This window comes from Pyrgilauda ruficollis, unplaced genomic scaffold (genome assembly GCF_017590135.1).
Source record: "Pyrgilauda ruficollis isolate IOZ18807 unplaced genomic scaffold, ASM1759013v1 scaffold12, whole genome shotgun sequence".
NCBI classification, from domain to species: Eukaryota; Metazoa; Chordata; class Aves; order Passeriformes; family Passeridae; genus Pyrgilauda; species Pyrgilauda ruficollis.
This window is the reverse complement of record NW_024510321.1, coordinates 2,430,774-2,453,035: the sequence shown is the minus strand read 5'-3', so window position 1 is coordinate 2,453,035 and position 22,262 is coordinate 2,430,774. Positions and strand designations below refer to the sequence as shown.

The 22,262-nt window shown below is 48.9% G+C and overlaps 1 protein-coding gene across 2 annotated transcripts in view; it reads left to right on the top strand.

The window, feature by feature from the left end:
- Positions 1 to 6,388: 6,388 nt before the first annotated feature.
- The window catches only part of LOC121364634 (mitogen-activated protein kinase kinase kinase 3-like), a 77,362-nt gene continuing 61,488 nt past the window's right edge, over positions 6,389 to 22,262 (top strand). Inside the window, exon 1 of one of the 2 annotated variants that reach the window (XM_041488055.1) lies at positions 6,389 to 6,563. The gene's annotated coding sequence lies outside the window, so the exon portion shown is untranslated. The remainder of the gene's footprint in view (positions 6,564 to 22,262) is intronic. The other variant, XM_041488046.1, reaches the window with a different exon arrangement.

The window sequence follows — 22,262 nt, the reverse complement described above, 5'->3', positions numbered from 1 at the left end:
CGTGGCAAATGGGAGAGATCCCACTTGCAGTAAATCACTCAACCCTTCCTTTGATTTCTGTCACCTAAAATCCAGCTCCGTGTGGGCAAATGGGAAGAAATACAAAGAAACTGGGGCTCGATGGCTGCTCATACATGATCCCCTTTCAGCTGTAGGAGCACAAATATTCCTGAAAAGCTCCTGGCAAGAGTACAGAAAATAGTGCAAAATACCAATCGAAAAGGCAGCCAAAATCCAGTGATTATAATGGGTGGCTTTGACTACACCCCTGTAGATTGGTTATTGTTCAAATCAAGAGACAGATTAGAGAAACAGGGTCATATTCTCAAGGAACAAAATCCTATTATCGTGGGAACAAAGAGCAGGACAGTCTGGAGACACATACCTATATCCATGTCTGGGCCATGCTCTCTCAGTCCTGCTCTTGTCCCTTACACTCTACTCAAGAAAAGCCAGTTGCAGGGTGGAGAATCTTGGTTCTTTTCAGGGAAAGTCTCAAGGTTTTTTCTGCAGTTTCTGGGGAGGTGAGATGGAAACACAGGATGTCCATTGCAATTTTGCTTTCCTGCAGTCTCAGCTGCAAATGCCACAAGGATATTTCTTGTGTGATTTTCCACAATATTCAGGTGCCAGATGAACCCATAAATATTCTGAAATAGTTCTGACCTTACCTGAGAAAGTTTAAACTGAGCCTGTTTGCAGATAAGCAGGCTAATTCTCCAGGGCTTCCAGCTTCACACTTTTCAGCAGTGTGACAGTCACCTTGCAAATGCAGTTCAGTTTGGTTTGGTTGACCTAAGTTCCAAGCACGACCCACATGTGAAAAAGCTTCACAGAAAAATGCCCTCCAACAATGTTTCCTTAACAACTCACCCAGAAATCAGACCCTCTTCACTTTCACTCTGTCAGTTTTGGAGATGTTTTTCCCTCTGTTTGGGCAGAGAAGGTGAGTCATGGAACAGAGGCAGTGTGGAAATTTACATTCAGCTATGAAAGTGCATGCTATGACTACCATGAAAAAAAAAATCATCCACACAACTCAATCTCAGTGTAAGTCACACCCAGCTTTGAAGAAATATGAGTTTAAACCTGTTCTTTTTGGTTGGTTGACACTGCTGGCTGCTGCAAGCTGCTTCCTCTGCATGTCACACATAGCCTTCAGCCTGGAAGATCTGAAATCTCTCCAGGCAGCCGTGTCCAACCAGGTGGATGGACACAAATGCTGGTCAGAGAGGGCTGGGGGGCATCTATTTGCTCTGACCCCCTTATGGAGCAACTTCCCAACCCCTCAAGATGGGGTGCTGCAGTATTCCTAAGTGTTTGATGGGTGGCAGTGCATGGAGAGTGGCTCCCTGCTCTTGGGTTTTCATGCCCTGAACCCTCTCCTCCAGGATGGGCACTGAGCATTTTGTCTTCAAGTGCAGGACTTGCCCTTCCCTTTTAAAATACGGTGCCTGCTGCTGCCACCTACCTTTTGTGCTGGACTGGATCCTAGAAATATTCCATATATTGAGTCTGGGATTTGAGGATTTCCTCCTCACCCCAAAAGCTAAACCCAAGCTACCAACCATGAGGTTAATTTGTTGTGTGGACAGGCTTAATGTGAAAAACATTTCCTGCCATGGAAAAGTTTCAAAGCCTATGGAGATATCACTTCTTGCTCTTGCCTGGCTGTGAGGGCTTTCATACAGCAGATTTTGGCATCTGCCCTGCAGAGCAGGTGATCATATAATGCAGGGAGCATTTCACGTAAGAGGAGATGCAGAGAAAGGTGGCTGGGAAGTGTGTGGCCCCACAGCAACTGAGATCTGAACCCAACCCTCACGCTTCTCAACCACTCCGTGACATTGTGACAGTAAAACAGAAGCAGAGGTGGAGATGAAATGCCATTCCCAAATGTTTGTCCCCAGAAAACCTCTGCATACCTTTCTGAGGAGGAGCACAAAACCCTTAGGAATGCTGACATGTGTGGTTTGTGCAAGGTTTGTTTGTCAGGCAGTCCCCAGTTCGCTCAGAACAAGTGGGAAATATTTAAGCAAAATAAATGTGGCTTTTCTATGGGTCCTAACAGTAAGAGGGACATAGGAGAGCTCTAAGCCTCCTTTCCCACCTGCTTTTCTGCATCAATCAGCAGACCTGCAATTCATTTTTGGTGAGGAGGAGCTGCAGCTGACGCAGATCTGCCAAGGCCAGGCGCTGCCGTGCAGAGGTTTTGGCATCACAGGCTTGGATTCACGTGCTCACATCTCTTCAGGCCCATCCCCAGCTCCAGCCTTCAGCTGAGGAGCAGCTCACAATCTCTGAGTAAGTAATTGGTTCCTTTTCTTTACCCTGAGATGGCATCACTCCTGTACAGTTTGAAAACTAAGTATAGGAATGATTTCACCCACCATTCCCAGCCATGTTGGCCTGGCAGACAAGAGCTTTATGCCGCTGGTCAGGGCAGGAAGCAAGAAAGGATGTTATATCAAACAGAAGGCATGGGAGAATTTCAGGTTAGATGGAGCATACTTAGTCACAGAAGAATTGGGTCAGTGCTCTGGGACCTGTGTTCACTTCCTGCAGGAACCCTAACACAGCCCAAAATAGCAGGAGTTAGGTAAAAGCCAAATATCTTCCCATTTTTCTCCTCACAGCAAATACTAATGCTTACGTCATTAAAGGAGAAGCATAAATAGAACAAGCCTGGGGCTGTGATTTGCAAAGTTCTTGATCTGTGGATGAACCATCAACTTTTCTCTTATAGCTCACTATTACCCACTTGTGCCATCAAACTTTTCACTGAAGATGCTGTCAGGATGAAATAGGCCTTCATATCCACCTAACATTTACACCAGTCAGCTGAGAATCACAGCACCCAGCTACAGGTTTTATGTGTGCTGTGGTTTTCATCTCGCTGACTGGGACAGCATGCACCAAGGAAAGTGTCCTAGTGGCACTTTGGACAGTGTTTTGGAAAAGAAGGGAGAGTTTGGCTCTGTGGGTACGAGGTGTGCCACACCTGCTGTCCTCAGGGACACAGAAGAGCCCACGCCTGTTTGATGTCACTGTACAGAGCCACGACAGCCACTGCCTGTGACACTGGGGCTGGCCACTGCCCTCCACCACGCCCTCTCCACCAGAAACTGGCAGGCAGCATCTCTAGAACTCCTGGAACTCTGCACAGAGCCACACACCTCTGCCCATCCTTCCTCCAGGTTTTGGAAATGTTTCCAAGAGTGACTCGAGCTGGCAGAACCCAGGGGCAGGTCCTCAGCACGCCCCTCAGCAGAGAGCTGTTGACATCAGAGGAAACAGCCTTGACACACATCAGGATCCTTATATTGTTCAGGGACACCCTAAAACTGGAACCCCCCTAGCAGGACTCCTGGCCCACCAAACACATTCAGGGAAGAAGAGATGCTTGGAAGAATTACAGCTTTCAGCAGTAATTGGAGTGTGCAGAATCAATTCCCATTAAAACCAGGTGATTTTAAAGGAGCTGCTTGTCACTTTAGTGCCTTGTAATTCTTGAACCTCAAGTCCTGGGGTCCTGTGCCTGGTTCCCAAGGTAAACACATGTGATTTATTTCAGAAAGGCATCTGCAGCACAAGAATTCATGACATACATCCCTGATGGGCAGCAGCCAACTTTTCAAATGTGCCAAGTTGCCAGAATTTTATTAAAAGCTGTTAAGAGTTAGAGAGAAGGTGCAGAGAAAAGCACCCTCCTTCCCAAAGCCAGGTGGCTTAGGCTCCACTCACGCTGCTTCCCGAATGGATGAGGCAAGCTGGAGTCAGAGGTTCCTTCCAGCAACAGCTCAGTCCCCCTGGACGTGTCTCTGTAAGCTGCACAAATATTCTGGGGAGGGGCGAGGGAGAGAGAAAAGAGTGAAACCTATTCAATTACATCAAGATCACGACTGGCCCTAGTAAAATCATTTATGGAGTGAGGGAAGCCGGAGCGGTTTGGGCTGGAGCCATCTGCAGTTATTTGGTATATACAGAATCGGTTTCTATGGATTTTATTCATAGGTCACGCGATTCTATACGAGGATGTGAGATCTGAATCTCTCAGGAGGGGTCCCTGGTTGGGGTTTCTATTGCCTTTATAGGCAATGGCTCAAACTTTCTTGCAGCAGTAACTCCTTAAAAACTTGAGGGGAATGGGGCTAGTTTTAGCATCCAGCCCATTCTTTTTTTTTTTTTCTCCCCCACCAAAATCTTGCATTTACTTTGTTCCTCTTCCTCTCCATAACACATTTACTAAATGGGGAAACAGGGAAATAATCAGAGAAATATTCTTACTTACTTTTTCCATTGTCTGCATGAATTTTCTCTCTTTCCCACCAGTCTGAGGGATATCTGGTACATAACTCAGCTCCCACTTCCATCTGTTTTTCAGCCTCTCGTTGGCCCTTTTTAGGGGTAATTTTGCTTCTATGCCATTGTTGGCTCCTTCCACACAGAGAGTTGAGCCCAAAAGAACTTGGATACACAAAAGAGATTTGGGACAGTGGGTGTAGATCAGAACAGCCCAGAGGCTTCTCTACCTTCCCAGGGAACTGCCCAGGGAGCCCTGAGCTTTTCTGGAAAGCAGGCTGTGACTCAGAAACAATCCAAAGCTCTTTGTTCTTAACTGTGTATCAGTTTGACTTTAACTGCCCCAAAGAGGCAAACCCAAACCAAGTGATCAGAGCAATTCCTGCACATCCCAGCTGTGTGGAGAAAGCTGGGCCCTGCAGAAGGCTACCCTGCTGCAGCAAGATACCACCATCTTCACCAGCATTCCAGCTGATGAAGCCTCATCCCAGAATCAAAGGATTTCACCCGTTTCTCACCATCTCCTGATTTTTTGTGTCAGCCCTAGGTAGGACAGCTCGCAGCCAGCCCCGTGTTTCCAGAAGGCAGGGGAACCTCAGCTGGAGCGCAGAGGTCACATTCCATCCTTCTTGAAAGCACAGCCGGGACCCCAGTGTGTCTCACCAGGGCTGATAAGTCCTGCGGGAGCACGGGAAAAGGCACCTGGACCGAGCGGGGCTGAGAGATGGGGCATCATCCGGGGTGAGAGTCAGCCCGGGGGTCGGAGATGCCCCGGGGCTCGGAACTGGCCCGGGATCGGAACTGGCCCGGGGATCGGAACTGCCCCGGGATCGGAACTGGCCCGGGGCTCGGAGCCGACCGGGGATCGGAACCACCCCAGGGGCTGGAGCGTCCCCGAGGGTCGGAACTGCCCCGTGGCTCAGAGCTCACCTCGAGTCTCACCTGAGCTAATCCCACTTGCAGGGCCAGGGAAGCACCACCGGCACCGAGCGGGGCTGCGGGACGGGACATCCGGGCTGCCAACCCGCCCGGGGGCCGCAGCTGCACCGCGGATCGGAACCAACCCGCGGTCCGGAGCTGCCGCAGGGCTCGGAACCACCCCTGGGCTCGGAACCGCGCCGGGTTCCAGCAGGGATGATGCTCAGGAAGGATCTGTGCTGTCGGCACCGAACCTCTGCCCTCCGCGGCTGTGCGGGAGGAGCGGAGCAGAGGTGGGAGCCGTGGACCAGCTGGGCAGGTCGTGCACGGTGGCCAAGCACAGCTCTTGCTGGCCCTGACACAGCCCGGAGAGAGGCTTCTCCCTCGGCTGCTGCTTTTATCCTCCTCTTCAATTCCTGTCTTGTATTCCAGTAGTTTTTGGGAGTGGACCTGCTCCTGGTTTGGGGAAAGGTCTTGCATGTGTTGCTGGTGCATGAACCAAAAACATGGGGCTCACTTGGGATTTGGAGGCTTGGGATTTGTGCAGGGCTTGAGTGATCCCAGAGATTTCCAGGGTCAAACTATTTCACTTCACTGGTGAGAGTGAATGGTTGGGGGGAATTTCTTTCTGTGACATCTTCTGGATTTATTTCCAGTCTGGTATGTGCAGTTTGACGTAGCTCCGTGCAGGATTTGTGCATGGAGTGCAGCCCTTGGAAGCAGATCCTCAGGTGTGCATGAGATCAGTTGCATTTGGGGCTTTGTTCTGCCTGTGTCAGATGGTCCAGTTTCCAGAACCGCTGACTTGACATTAATTATAAACAGGGATTCGAGGTTTCCCAGGACTCCTGCAGATCAGAGCAGACCTCCACAGCTGGGCACAGCCTTTGCCCTGGGAAGGTTTTGCAGCTTGTAAAAGCTCCTCTGTTGAGGCAGGACGTGAGGCTGGATGGGCTGCCAGCCTGGTGGGATGTGGATGTAAAAGACCTTTTATACCTCTCCTCGTGTGAACGCATTTTGGTGCCGCAATTTTTTCCATGGGTCCTTAATCTCCACCAGAAACCCGCAGCTCTGCCATGTCAACGTGTGCTGATGGGCAATGCATTTATTTTTTTTTTTTTGAGGCTGTCAGAGCCTGTGAGGGAAGTGTTCTCACACAGAGAGACGTGGTCTGGATTTTCACCCAGACGAAGCGACTCCGGCGCGAAAAGCCAGCGATTGTGGCAGCCAGAGGAGCGGCTCCATCCCGTCCGGAACGTTCCTATTGCTCCGTGATGCTTCGTGATTTTTGCCTGCAGCTTGGACTCGATGCTCTGTGAATTTTCCCGTTGGGAAGACGCCCGGTGAGGCTCCCACAGCGTGTCTGGCTCCCTGGCAGAGCCGTGGGATGGAGTGTGCTGCTGCAGCATGGAAAGTGATGTGCTTCCAGCCCCGCTCTCTCCAGATGGACGTGGGAACGAGCGCGAGGGCTGGCAGGAGCTCTCTTCTGGTGGATCTGGCCCTGCTGTCGGAGACCTGCTGGTCGAGGCTAGAGGGAAATGAGTCAGGGTTTGCTGTTAGAAGGGATATCTTTTATTAGACTGCTCGGGGAAGGCAGGGTGGCTTTGGAGTGCACGTAGAAGAAAAGAGGCAGTGATTGCTTGGAGTCTGCCTTGGCTCTCCAGACTGAGGGAATCATCTGAAAGAAAACGAGGAAAAAAATATTCAACTACAGTTTAACCTGTGCAGTTCATCTGGCCTAAGGAAGCACATTTCATCCCTCTGCAAATCTCTGCACTCCTTAGATCCTGAGATGCAGCACAGGACAGGGACATGCAGCTTCACAGGAGGTGGCCGAGTTCTTTCCAGGCTGGTTTCTGCAGCGAGGAGCTGTGGGAGACAGGGATGGTGCTCACTGATGCCTGACGATAGCAGGAGGCTGCTGAGCTCTGTCCCTTCCACTCCCCTCTTTGCACAGGGCACAGGCCAAGCACAGTGTGCACAGAAATGTGCAGAATGTCAGCTGTGCACTGGGGAGATGGAAAATGCAGTGTGGAGCCATAGGAAGTGGAATATGGATTTATTTAAACTTTTTTTTTTTTATTATTTCCCCACACAGGGGGGAAAAGCTATAGATGGCCCACTGATACTGAACCTGGCAGGTTCACCCTCAATCCCCAGGTTTTATTTATTTATTTAGCTATTTAACCTCCACAAGGGGGAATGGGTGACCAGATATTTTTGGTGAGTCCTTCCAAGGAGTAAGTCCCCTTTCCCACAGGCCAGGGCAGTTCAGCATTTCTTTCTGGTACCTTTTCTGCTTTCCTGAATGTGAGATGCAGAGGTGGTGAATGTCATCTCAGTTGTGCCTGAACCACACTGTCTCTGCAAGCTGGCCCCATATCCCATGTGGCATGAGCCTTCATCTGATGTGGTCAGTGCTGTGGTGAGCGTCAGACAGACAAGATAAGGGGTTTTCTGTCTGTGGAGGTGCAGGTGAGCATGCAGGAGTGTGGATATGGGGGCATTTTTGTTTGTTTTCTGTCTGTCCCTGCAGTTCTGATCTGCTCTAGCCAAGTAATTTTCCTTTTAGTCACTAAAATGCTGCTGGTGCCCAAATCAAAAGGGTGGTCAGGCATTGGAAGAGGCTGCCCAGGGAGGTGGTGGAGTCACCATCCCTGGAAGTGTTCAAAAACAGTGTAGATGTGGCACTTGGGGACATGGTTTAGTGCTGGACTCGGCAGTGCTGAGTTAATGATTGGACTCAGTGATGTCAGAGGTCTTTTCTGCCTTAACGATTCTATGATCCAATCAGTCTGTCTCAGTTCATCTTTAATGACACAAGAAATTAAAAGCTAAGATCTCCTTTAAAAACCAATGCCTTGCTCTTCCAAGGCCCTGGGGAGCTGTTCCCTGCAGCAGACCTGTTGCATGGGAATGAGGAGCACGGGAAGAACACTAGAGGGGCTGCAGGCAAGGAGTGCCTGGCTCCCTGCTTTGTTTTGGCAGTGGGAATTTGTTCCAGGATCTTCCCCTGGAGCCACAGGGCTTGGGGCCAGGCTGAGAGCAGGATGGTGGAAGAAGCAGCATCAGCCTGGCCCGTGATGGGGACCCTTGCAGCTCTACATCCCTGTCTCTGTGACCAGGGGTGGGGACACAGCATTGCATGGCATCGCTGTGTCTGGTCTCAGGTGCCAGCTTCTGTTCCCAGGGCACTTGGAATGTCTGTGAAGGGAGCCCAGAGGGTTTGACCTGGGCTTTCTGAGGCTTTTAGAGGTCAAAAGTGAAAGATCTACCTGTGCCCTCTAGAAGAGGGGGTTCAGCTCCCAAATGCATTCCCCAAGCACCTTTCTTCTACGCTGCGAGACTCCACCATAAATGTTAGTGGAGACAAAGTGGCTGAGAATTTAATGAGAATCCGTGGTTGGTTCTGCTCTCCTGAGCTAAACCCCAGGCTAGCCACCATTTTATGCAGAACTAATTGTCACTTCTGCAAGAGCCTCTGTGATTTTATCCTCTCCTCTCTGGGGAATGACTTGGTGCAGCCCAGGGAGAACGAGCTGCACTGTAAGAGCAGTGAACCAGGGTGGAGCTGAGCCAGGCTTGGCTCAGGAGCTGCCTGGGACAAAGTCCGGCTGGCAGAGCGTGCCGTGCCCAGCCTCGGGACAGATCCTGGAAGGAGCTGGCCAAGCTCCTGCGTGGGCTGCTGTGCAAACAGCATGTGTTCAGGCCAGGTCCTGGGGGGTGGGAGGATGGGTCAAGCGTTGAGGTAGGGATTAAACACCAAATTGCTTGGAAAAAAAACGACCCATGGTGGATGAGAGGCGCCCTGCAACACTCCTGTGGCCAAGTGACAAAAAGTCATCTGATTGATAGCTGGGTGATTCAGATGGAGGAAAAGACTTTGTACCGTTGCTTTGGGAAAGTAATTTGTGAGATAAGAAGTCTTTGTGATGGAGGTAGGAACGCCTTAAATCCATCAGTGCTCTGTGGCCCCTACAGTGCTTTGAGTGCTCCTGTTTTGGCAGGGTTATGTTTGCCTTGTCCATGTGCAAGTGTGTCGTGCACAGTGGCTTTCAGGTGCTCCCAAATCCCCAAGGAAATATTGAAAACTTTGCAGGTGACTGTCCTTAGCACAGGTATTGTGTGTAAGAGTGAACCCTGTGTTGAACCCGTGCAGAGGGACAGAGGAAGATGCTGCTGCTTTGGCACAGCTGATGAGGTCTGTCCTTGTTGAGGTTGTCCTTGTCCTGCAGGCTTGAAGTGGTCAGGACTGGGTGATCACTGTAGATCCCTTTCAATTGAACTGTTCCATTCTATGGATGTGCATGGAAGTCCCTCGTGGTGAGGATGGTGGATTACTTGGATTGCTTAGTACTTTTGTGCTGCAGCCTCTTGTTTTTGGGGCTTTTGTACTGAGCAGAAGTCAAATCATCACAGTCTAGCTGTGAACTGGAAATAGTGCAGGGCCATCCATGGTAAATAAGAGCCCAGAAGAATTTATCAGATCCTAAATTCTTCACAGTGGGCTGTCTTGCACCTTTTACTGTGCAAGGTGGCAACAGGGGGGTGCTCTATGCCAAGCCATGAGGATTCTGCAGAAGGGTGGTGGACAGAGAATGATGGGCACATCTGGCTCTCACCAGCTCTTAATAACAGTGGTATCTTGCCCAGATACAGATTGAAGGGTTGGGGCATCCCCTGCATGGGGCAGTGATTTGATAAGGAAATGTTTAGGGAGAAGGTGTGAGGGTGAGATTTGTTATCACAGGTGGTGAAGGTGAGGCAGAACAGGTGAGAATCCATGCAGAGAATATCTCTCTCACACACCCTCTTCCTTTCAGCCTCTCTCCTCTTCCTCTCAGTCACTACCTGGGGGAACTGTCCCTCTTTTGCAGGGTCAGTGCAGTGTCACTGCAGAGGGCAGCTGATAACACTGTTATCTAACCTGGGTGATGCAGATGGGGGCTGATGATAGTGTTACCTGCAGAGGGGAGATAACCCTGGAATCACTGTGCTGTGGGAGTATGTGGCTGGAGGGAGGTGTGTGAGCTGGGTCTGTGGGACACAGAGGTTTGGGAGTGTGTAAGTGATGAATAATAACCAGTACCTCAAATCAGAGATTTGGGCTTCCTTTTGTTGAGACTGATCTGTGCCTTGGTGTAGTGTGGAGCTGTGGAGCGGGGCTTGTTTGATGAAGCATCCTTCAATTAACACAGCAGGCTGGGCCAAGCTGCTGGAGAGCTTTCCTTGCTGGTGGAAAGTGTTCATACTGCAGCCTCAATGCCTTCTGTTTGCCTTTCAGCACAAAACTACAGCTTTGGTCCCTCTATGAGAATCCTTCTGTTGATTTCCTCTTGGAGAGTGGCTTTTGGGAAACCTCAGCACCTCGTGGTTAATAAACCACTGGTTTGCTGCTCCTTGGTCTTAGTCCCTCCGTGCTGGTGCTAACAGAACAGCAAGAGTCATTAGAAAAATATGCAAGATATTCCAGTTATTTCTCTTTGGATGGTGCTGGTAGCAAGTAAAAGAGATAAACAGAGCTGTGCTTAGCTTATTACATCATTGGTTTTACTGAAAGGGTCAAGGTCCAGCTCTGGATGTTGTTGCAGGATGCATTTGAGCTGCTCCTGAGCTTAGCTGTGCTGTGCCAGAGGGAAAATGTTTGGGAAAAGCATCATTTTAGTGCTCACCCTGTGTCCCTTCTGAATGGTGGCCGTGGCTGAAGTGCCTTGGCAGAGTTCATGATGGGACAAGTCCCGTCAGGTTAATTTCTTGGCTTTGCACTGGAAAACTCTGCTCTTGGCTCCTGTTAAGCCCCAGGAGCTGCTCCTCCTCTGGCAGGGGCAGCCAAGGAAAGCCCTGCTGACATCTGGAGCAGCCTGCTGGGTGTTGGGGCTGGGAGGGACTGTCAGGGCTCCCTGCTGGGGAACCACACGGCACAGAGTGGGGCTCTGTCCCTCTCCTGTCCTCAGCTTTCTGCTAGGATGGCTCCTGGTGGCTTTGCTGCCTGGCTGGATCTGCTTCTCTGGTGGCCTAGGCTGAGGTCTGCTCGCTCCTCTTGTGACATGAAATTAAGGATTTGAGGAGCTGTGCCCATTCTTGCCTATCTTTCTTTGGTTTGGGGGTGCTTACTGAGACTCTCCACAGTGCTCTTCCCGAGAAGATGAAATGTTAAAGACATGCACAACACACCTGGCTGATGACACAAGAGAATGATTAAACAAACATCTTCTCTCTTTCCAATATTTCAGCAGCTTCACCTCCAGCATTACAGGTGTGAATAAAATCTGGTGTGAGCCTGTAAGAGCTGAGGATGTGTTTTCACAGTTGGCTTTTGGACTTAGCACAAAAAGTGCTGAAGATTGTAACTGTCTTCATCTTTGGATGGGAATGAGCTAATTCTAGTCTCAGTCTGTGTCCAGGAAATCCTGTGCTGGAGAGCTTCCTTTTCAGGAGCCCAGTGGGGCTGTCCCAGGGAGGTGGTGTGGTGCCCTGAGGCTTGATGAGATGGAGCAAGGCTTCCTGTACCTGGTTCAGCTTGGGAAATTGAATCACCTTTCAGGCAGGTGTTGCCAGAGAGGTGCAGTTTGGTGTCCCACCCCTGCGGGAGCTTCCCAGGAGCAGTGGCTGTGTGGTTGCTGTGGGGGGTCACCAGGAGATGATGAAAGTGGGAAATGTTTGTGGAGGAACATGGGATGTGTTGAACAATATCTCCCTTTGATGCATGGGGATCTGACCACCTCCCTGACCCGTCTTGGGCTGGATTTCCAAAACCTTGGTCAGGTATGGTTGAAGGGCTCTGGGCTGCATCACAGGACATCACCACCTTCATGGCCATGTCCAGGAGCGGTGTCCCTGCAGGAGTGTCTCCAGCCCAAAGAGGATTCCTGCTAATCCCTGCTTCCCTCTCCACTGTAGCAGGCAGCTCTGTGTGGAGCGCTGACACCACCCCAGCTCAGGACCATGGGGGATGCTGGCTGCTGAAGGCTGTGCCAAATGCTTCCATGGGACACAACTTGTGGCATCTCCCATCAAACCTCCTGCAAGGTACCTTGCTGCAGAGCTCTGTTTTGGGGCTGCCCTGACGTAATCTGTCAAGACAGGGGCTGCTCTCTGACTTACTGCTGGAGGTCTGGTTGGGGATGGATGACCAGTTGCTTACCTAGCATTACCAAAGCAACGAGTTGTTGCTTTCCATGACTCATGAAAATGCACTGTAGGCTCTCTTAAGAATGGCTGAGATCATTTTTTGGCTGGCTTTGGGCATCTGATTTCCTTAGCAAATAGTAGTGGGGGTGGAGGGAGGGGGATTTCCAAACTCGTTTCTTTGTATGTGTGATCTGGTTTTTAGAGCTCGGCTCAGAAAGTACTTACTTCGTTTTAAAAAGGGGATGAAAAAAAAAAAAAGGACCTGTAACTTCCATGTCTGTTCAGTTTTCATAGCATGTTTCATTTAGTTGTGGTTCGGTGTAAAAAGGGGAAAGGTGCTAATAATATTACAGGCTGTGGTTCTCCTCTTAAATAAGCAAGGACAGAAACATGATGAATGGTATTTTCCTTTTAGAGCAAATCTTTCTGGGGAAGGAGAAGGAGGTACAAAGGAAATTCTACAAACAAAACTGTAATTTGATATTTTAATTTTTTTTTGACCGTGTTTGCTCAAATAGGGGACTTCGATGCAGCAGAGCACAGTCTTAGCAAGATGTGTTTTAGTGTTTGGTTAATCTGATTATTATTTTAAAAAATATTTATTTATGTGTAGACCCTGGATTCACTTTCTGTTTTTTTCCTGTGTGGTTCAAAGGCAGCAGCACAGACATCCTTGAGAACCAAGTGCAGCAAGATAAGCATTAACCAGAAGAGAATCAGAGCCCTGTGACAGCTTCAGAGGGCAGGAGGTCCCCAGGTGCTCTGAACCTCTGCAGCAAAGTTGCAGCAGCCCCTGTGATAATCCTTGCCAAGGCCAGCTACCCTCTGCAGGCACCTGAGCGCAGACAGAGGGAAGGGAGGGGAAATCCTGGGCAGGCAGAAGGTAATTAATTGTTTGGATAGGGAGATTTGTGGTGCTGTGGGTTTGGTGTGCCCATCCTTTGCAGGGCTGGCAGGAGCCAGGGTTTGGTGTGAGTTTGATAGCTGTGAAGCAGCCTCTGGTGCTGGGCATGGTCTGTGCTGGGTTGATTCTGCAGCCAGGGCAGGCAGAAGTGTGTCCTGGAGTGCTGAGGGATGGCTGGAGCTGCAGATCTGTGCTGGGAGCAGCAGGAGCACAGCAGCTCAATGGCCCTGGGCCAGGGCTGACGGGAACAATGTGACTGAGCAGGTTTGTGCTGCCTTCCCTGGGAGCTGGGCTGGGAGAATGCAGAAACCCAGAGCTGTGCCAGAGAGCTTTCCTTGCTCTGAGCCCGGGGAGCAGGAGGAGCTGAGCTGCTGCTGTCCCTGTGAAAAGCTGATGAAAAGCAAAGCCTTGGAGCTCGAGGAATGGCATGGCCGAGCTCCTGGGAGGGTGATGGATGCCACCCCTTGGGCTGCTGCCTGCCCAAGCACCCAGGGCCAGCAGCTGCTGTGAGCTCCACAACTGCTCAGCCCCTTCATCTTCTCCTCCACCTCTGCATTTCTCTGCATCTTTGCTAGTTAGTTTGGACAGAATGGGTAAAGACCAGTGATTTAACCAGAAGTGTAGCCCTTACCCTCTTTTTTCCATGGATATAATGTATTCAATGCATGGCCTGCCACGCCACAGATCTTCTAGGTCTAAATTGTTTTGTTCCATGCAAAAATAGGAAATAAACGTGACCTGAGGTCTTCTGCTCTTTGTGGTGCTTGTGAGTATTTGAACACGTGGCCAAAGTTTATTTTTCTGAACTGGTGGGCAGCTGCAGCCCAGGTGCCTGTAGTGCCATGGTGACACTGCCCCAGGCTCAGCAAGACCACGGGATGAGCTCTCTGAGATCCAGCACAGGCTTTTTCAGAAGGTCAAGTCCTTGTTTATAGACTAATTTTTACCATCAGGTAAAGTTCTGCTGGGCAAGATCCACCAGCAGCTGTGAATCTGGTGGTTTTGGTGAGCAGGGAATGCCAACAGGTGAGCTGGCATAGCTGAATTCTGTGGCTTTACCCTGCTTGATGCTGGATAAACGAAGTGGGAACAAAATTTGAAAAGACATTCTGCTGTATTATTACTTTATTTTTTTTTAAAAACTGCTGTGCCTTGATATTGTCCCCCAGTGCATAATGTTCTTTTGACTAGGAAAGCCAGTACCAGGGCACCCCAAAGGGGCTGCTTAATTTCTAGGCAGGTGTTGCTCTGAAAGCTGTATTTTTTGATCTGTAACTTACAGATGGAGATGTTGAAGGAACCCACCTCTCCCCAAAATTAAGTCATTCCCTGTCCAGTCTAAGGTTCCCAGTGTATAGTGTTGGTGAAAAGGAATTCTGGATCACATTCTTTCCTCCAAAAAATACAGATTTATTTCTTTTAAAGTAGATGTTTCTGTTCCTTCTTGTTTGAGCATTTCAGACATGACTTACGCTTCTTCAACTTCTGACATCTGCAAACACTTCTTTTTAACAGAAAAAAAGGGGAAGTGTGGATTCTGATGTAATCATGTGACTCCAGGAACAGCGTTCTTATGAAAAAACACAGAATCCTGTGAGAATTTGCAACGCTCAGGGTTATCCCATTGTTCAGCAGAAAATGAAGCAAAACCTACTACTCCCAGCTGCCCCATCCCTTGGTGTCCATCTTGTTGCAAGAGACATTTAGCCTGTGTGGCTTTTGGTGGGTTTTTTTGGGTGTTTTTATTTGTGTGTTTTTTTGGTTGGTTGGTTGGTTTTGTGTGGTTTTTTTGTTTTTGTTTTTTGTTTTTTTTTTTTTTTAAATTTTTTTTAATGGTGTGGGGGGTCTTTTTTATGGTTTACCTAGTGAAATATTTTTCTCCTTGCATGGTGAAATTCGCAGCTCTGTGGCCTTGAGGCTCTCAGGTGCTCTCTGGGTTATGTGTGAGGATGATCTCTTGTGGAAGCCTTGCTCTCTTCAGGCATTTTAAAACCAAGAGAGAGCCTTGCTGCTGTTGTGGCATGAATCAATGCCAATGGAAATTGCCATGTCAACCTAAACACCTAAGCTGCTTTGGAGCCTCTTCTCCCCAAGCCCTTGGGTTCCTTGCATTTCCCTTTCTGGGGTGGTTGGGTTTTTTTGAGCTTTTTTTCTGACAGTCTCTCACAGGAGGCTTGACCTGGATGTTTGCTGTCTGTGCTCTTGCCAACCTGCCTTTTGCAAAAGTAAGTGAAGTGCTTTTCCATCTTGGACAGCAGCAGGCTTGAGAGCTCAGAGAAGTATTCTGAGAGTACAAAAGTGAGGCTCCTGTGCTGCTCGTGGCTGTGGGACAGGGATTAGGGACTTGCTTGGGTGCCTCAGAGCTCACTGAAGCCGCACACCAGGCTAATGCAAGTCCCCATTGTGTAACTTCCCTTGGGTCAGCCCTGTTACCTCTCTCTAGAGGTATCCAAAACCTGCCTGGACGTGATCCTGTGCAACCTGCTCTAGGTGAGCCTCCTTCAGCACTGGGAGATCTCCAGAGCTCCCTTCCCACCAGAGCCGTTCTGGGATTCTGTGAACATCTGGAAAACAAAACATCTCCAGAGGGCAACGCTCCCAGCACAGGCAGGCGGGCAGAGCCTGTGTGTTCCTCTGCAATGTGGGAGATATTTATCCTGTGACCAAGCAGAAAAGTTAAGAGATGGAAAAGGTCCTGTTAGATCATCTCATCCACCTCCCTGCTGGCTGTTCTCCCTGGTGTATATTTATTAATAGGCTGCTGGGCAGACTGGAGGGGTTTGCTCAGGGCACTGAGGAGGAGCAGCCTGTGCAGGTGAGGCACTCTGCACGTGACTCAACCTGCACGGTTGCAATTGTTGCTTGCAGCAATAGGATTTTGTAGTAAAAGGGCCAAAAGCTCTTGACTTGACATTCTTGGCGTGTTTGGAGCCTTCCCCTTAACTCGCTGTCAGTTTGTGCAGGCATGAGTTTGTCTTTTTATAGCATTCTAGGAATAAGCTAATTTTACTTGATATTTATGATGGAGTAGGTGGCTTGAAAACTAATAATAATAGGGGGGGAAAAAATAGAAGCCTTTTGGAAAGGAGAGGTCAGCCAGCTGGCCCTCTGCACAGCTGGCCTGGGCTCTGCTGGCCATGATCTACAGCAGTGGTGTGCAAAGGCTCCCAGAGGAGATGTTGGAGAGGTGCAGGTGGAAATGCTATTGCCGTGACAAACAGAGCAGTGCTGCAGTGTAGGGCCAGAGCTTGGGGACCCTCAGCATTGCTTGGTTTATCACTGCTTAGTAACCACAGCACGGTGAACGTGGGCTGGTTTTTATTTCTCATTCCCCAACTGCAGCTCGGAGCACTCAGGTTGGAATCACCGAGTGTTGAGAGCAAAGGGAGAAATTCTGATCAGGAAAGAACTGGAGCATGTGCTCTTGTAGGGAATGGGAGCAGGAATTTCCTATCCAGGCACGTGCTGAATTGCCTTCTCCTACTGAGGCTGTTGGTTTTTGCACTTAGGATCACTTTGCTGGCTCCAGAGGTGTCTGCTGGTCAACACCAGAGTGAGATCAACATTTAGGGTTAAGTGTGAGATCAGTATTTAGGGTTAAGGATCAACATTTAGGGTTAAGGATGAGAACTGTTCTGTGGTGCAGGTGAGCAGCCAAGCTTCCTCTGCACCTGTGACATCTTTTTGCTGGTGGTGGCACTTGGTTGGGCGCCAGGGGCTGTTCTGATGATCCATTTCCTGACACCACAGTACATTTTGTGTGGTTTTTGGAAGCGTTATGGGACATCTCTTGGCTGAGCAGTTGCTCTGTGGCATGGGGAGAAGCTCTCCCAGATCCATGGAGGGTGTTTCATGGTACAGGCAGTGTCCCTGGCACCACTGGTCTTTCTCTTGGCTTGTCCTGTGGAAGTGACAGTATCAGAGATGACGTTTTCCAGGAAAACTTCCAACACTTGTAAAGAGCTCTGACATGGGCTTTGCCTCCCTTCCCTCCACCAGACATCTCCTAGGGAGGAGGGAGCTGGAGCAGGGCACAGTGCACACAGGGAACAAAACTGCCTTATTATTATTTAATTTAGAGAGAACTTGGCCTAAAGATGTAAAAAGAAATTGCAAACGCTGTCTGGACACCACCTCTCCTCATCAATTAGCAGCATTAAACTCTCAGCAGGGAGGATTAATTAGAAAACTGAAATCTTTCTATCATGACAGCCTTCTGGTTTGCATTGAAATGCAGCTGGAGGACTGGAAAGGCTTCTGTGTTTTGTTTTGATACACAGGCATATGTTTCTTTCCATCCTGGAAATTAATTCTGTCTGTCTGTAATGGAGCCGTGGGAATCAATATTGAGCTGAGCTGTATTTCTCCAGAGTTTTCTTCTAAAAGTAGTTGACTGCTTCCCCACTGTGCCTAATAAGTGACCTGGTTTTGGAGCAGCTGGGCTGCCAGTTCAGAGGTGTTGTACAGCTGCCTTGATGGCTCGTGGTCTCTCAAGGGTGATGGGCTTCCCTTTTCTCAAAGTCTCCAGGTCAGACTTTCTCTGAGCTGGACAAAATGCCCACGGTGACTTTCCATTGCTCCACACCAGGCTGGACATGGTAGGAGAGGAAATTACTCATCCCACTGCCTCCCCTGCAGTCTGCTCATGGCCTTGGTGAGCTGTCATGCTCTCGGTCTCAAGTTCTGCAATGCCCTGAGCTGGGTTTAGAGGCAACATCCACCTTTTCCTCAGTGTCATCACCCTTCCTTCCCTCCCCTGGTCTTGGGGAACAAAGTGGAGTGAGAGCAATAGCAGGAAGCTGCTGCCTTGCACTGGGGGAAGCACTGGGTGATGGCACAGCTTGGGCAACTCTTCTGGAGAAGAAGCTGCCATGTGTGCACAGGCTGTGCTCAGGCACTGCAGAACCACAGCTTTGGGAAAATTGGGTGGGGAAGGGCTGGCAGGAGAGGCAGGGCAGACCTGGGAGGCCCTGAGAGCTCTGGGCTTTGTGTGTGTGCTCTGCAGGCTGTAAGGCTCTGTGTAAGGCCTGTGTGCTCACAGTCTGGTTCCTGCTCTCTTGATGGCTCATTTTTTGCTGTGAAGGCAAGTGCACTTGAGTTCATGTGATACTGCAAGTCCAGAGGACAAGAACAAAGCCTCCATGGAAGCTGCCCCACGTGCTTGTTTTGTAACCCCATCAGCACCCCACTGATGGCAGGCAGCTCATGGAGGCAGCACAGTCCTGGGGCTGTGCAGAAACCTGGTCCTTCTGCCCAAAAGCACAGCTGGCTTTGAATCCTTGCTTGCCACTAAGCCCCCACTGAGCTCTGCCTTCTCCCACTGGAGAAATCTCAATCCAGAGAAGTGCATGAGCAAGGAGAGGACCTGCCAAAATTTGTGGTGGCTGTTGGGGTCCTGATCTCCCCATGTGCTGTGGAGGTTGTGCTTGTAGCCCACAGAGAAGGAGCAAATCAACCAGGTGGCTGCTGAGAGAGCAGAGAGTGGTCAATTAGTCCTGAGCCCTGGGCTTTGCAGTCGATCAGAAAGTCTGGCTGGGATCAATAAAAGCCAGGCAGGCTGCGGGGGAGAGGCTGAGGCTCGTTAAAGAGGAAGCTGTGCAGGGGGATGGCTGCCAGGGACTATTGATCGGGCTGGCTGAGGAGAAATGCTGCATTTCAGGGGCTGGGGGATGCTCCTGGCATGGACAGGTGTGTTATGTTATCCTCTGTGCTCCCAGGGCCCTGTTGGAAGGGAGAGAAAGTGGGTCAGAGATGAGCTGGGGTGGGGGTGGGAGTTGGCACAGTGGCTGGTCCTGCCACGATGCCGTGCCAAGGCCATGGGATGGATCTCCTGTCACATTCACTGAAAAATCCCTTTGCCCAGGATTTTTCCCCTGGGAAGCTGAGAAGCCTCAGAGAAAAAGGAAAACAATTCTTATCTCATTTGCTTCTCCTGTGTTTTGCTCATGTGGAATGTGTTTGGAGATTGTTTACCCACAGGTGATTGTTTCATTGAGTTCTGCTGTGAGTTTTTTTGGCTCTTTTGCCAATCAGTGCCAAGCTGTGTCGGGACTCTGGAGAGAGTCACAAGTTTTCATTATTATCTTTTTAACCTTCTGTAAGTATCCTTTCTGTATTCTTTAGTATAGTTTAGTATAGTATTCTTTAATATAATATAGTATCATAAAAATAATAAATTAACCTTCTGAGACCATGGAGTCAGATTCATCCTTCCTTCCTGCCACGGGGCACCCTGCAAATACAATAATCTCCCTCCTTCCCAGTCCAGAGCTTGGTCACTTAGTGTTAAAATCCCTGTTGGATCAGCCTTGAGGTTGGTTATGCATTTGATACCTGTTGGAACTCAGGGCATGGGGAATATTTCTCCATTGGTTTTGAAAAGTCTTGATTTTTAAAAAAACATTGCTTTAAACTTTCATTTATGGAGAGGGGTTTTAAGGCTTTGAGATGAATTGGAATTTATGAGGGTGTAAAATAGATAATAGTATAGTTTATTACAGGGCGAAAAATTCATAGTTTTGGGTTTTTAGTATGGAAGTAGATAGAAGACAAAATGGAAGACTTTGGGCGTTGTTTGGGGTTTTTTTCTTTTTTATTTACTCTATTTTCTGTTGTGTTAGTGGTATAGAATGATTAGCTAGGGAGAGCTGCACTGTAGATGTTGCACGATAGACAAATAATTAGTTATTGGTAGAAAAGTAGAAGTAAAGTAAATTTTAAAAGTTAATTGGACAAAACAACTTTAAAAGATATTGAACCTGTACACCGAGTGGCTTTTTTGCTGTCTTCTCCTTGTGTGCTGAGTCTGGTGTAGACAGCGTGCAGAACTTCTGATAAAATAAAAAACAAAAAATAAACAGCAACCTAAAGACCAAAAAAGCCCTGTTCATCTCTCAGTCCTGACACAAAACTTTTTATGAGGGGCCTCCCTTGCAAGGGGCCCCAAGGGGTCTTGCACAGATATTCTGAGATGTTGAAGCAGGGTTGGTTTCTGCCTGCCATTATCCTCATGGAGAGCTGGGCATCCCAGTCCCTGGTGCAGATTCCAGCTCTCAGGCCAGGTTCCCCATGGCACAACGTTGGCTGTAAAGCTCCATTCATGGAGACTCTTTGTTTCTGATACCAGATGATTTTCTCTCAATTGCTTTTCCCAGGAAAGATTTTTTTTTCTGAGACAAACACTCTTCTGATGGCTTATTTCACCTGAAGGTTTTACTATCTATTCCTTCTTTTTGGTTTCTGCTCATTCTCCTTCCTGTTTTTCCCAGTCACGTGGAAGAAAGAGGCTTGAAGCTTCACTTTTCCAGATACACAGTTTGGCTTTAATTCGCCTCCCACAAAATCTTTGGTCATTTGAGGAGAAAGACAAAAATAAGGCAGTGAAAACCGGCAGGAGGAAGGAATGACAACATTCTTCTGCATTGGTTTTTATATTATATGTAGAAATACCTTTGCTGTGCATCCCTTTGCTGTGTTCACTTAGAGGGGAATGTTCATTGGCATCAGGGTTTCCCTCTGATTCATGAGTGCACAGAGGACTATCTGAGGACAGGATTTTGCCCTGTGGAAGGGAAAATGATGCAGGACAGTGCTCTCCCCTAGCTGCAGATCTTCATCCTCACAGGCAGGGCTGTGTGTGTAAATAATCCTGGCTCAGCTTCGCCTGGGGAGGTGAGGATCCTTTAGGCTTGGTCACTTCAGTGCCCAATTTGAAAACTTGGATTTAGGCACAGTGGGACTGAGGGGGGCTTTGGGGTGTAATTAGGGTGTCTGCAAATTGGTTCATCTCCACAAGATGCTGGGGAGGTGGTTTCTCTGTAAAAAATGTGAATTCAGTAGAGACAATTCTGTGCTGTGCAGAGCCTGATAAAAATAAAAACCCAAACAGGTGGGGAACATGTGGACACTCAGTTTACTTTACCTGTCTGTTACCTGTAAAATAAATTAACTCTGACCTGATGGGGCTGTGGTGTCTGACATTTGCTGATAGAAGAGTCCTTTCTGATTATTTTGATTTGTTTCTTTGTTTTCTTGTTCCAGAGGTTTGAGATCTGTATGGAAAATCAAAGCTATTTAATATGTCACTATACAGTACTGATTACTGCACTGGCTTTAGTAAAAGGAATATTCCTGCAAAGCAAGAAAAAGGACTGAGAAAAATACCAGTACCTAAAGGGGCTACAGGAGAGCTGAAGAGGGACTTCTTACATGGGCATGGAGTAATAGGACAAGGAGGAATGGTCTTAAACTGAAGGAGGAGAGATTAAATTGGGTATTAGGAAGAAATTCTTTCCTGTGAGGGTGGGCAGGCCCTGGCACAGGGTGCCCAGAGAAGCTGTGGCTGCCCCTGGATCCCTGGAAGTGCCCAAGGCCAGGCTGGACGGGGCTTGGAGCATCCTGGGATAGTGGAAAGTGTCCCTGCCCATGGCAGGGGTGGAACTAAAAGATCTTTAAGATCCTTTCCTACCCAAGCCTCTCTATGATAAAGCACTGGAGTGTGCTGTCTGGAACATTTAGTTTACAAAAAGTAATTTCTGAGAAGAGGATTTGTTTTAAGATCTCAGTGGTTTCTTTAAAGGGCTGTCATGGATGTTAACAGCAGGACTCAGGCAGGTTCTAAACCTCTTATTCTCAGTACACGTCGTGCTAGAAGGAACAGGATGGCTCAGGAGATTTTCCTGCAGAAGCAGCTGTCAAGTGCAGCTGCCCTGGCTGGGTCACTGCCTGAAGGAATCCTCCACTGAGCACGATGGCTTTTAAACACAGATCTCTTCTCCCAGCAGCAGGTGCTGTGAGAAAGATTCTTAAACAGTTTTGGTGTGTCATGGCCAAAATCCGGGGAGAAGAAGCCTCAGCTGATGGGTGCTGATACAGAATTGCTTGCTGGGTTTCATGGGCTGTAGCTCCCTGTCGGAGCCCAGGACACCCCTCTGGGTGCCCTGGATGACTCGTGCCACTGGCAGGGGGCTGGGGAGTCCTGGCAGGAAGCCAAAGACACTTGGAATTT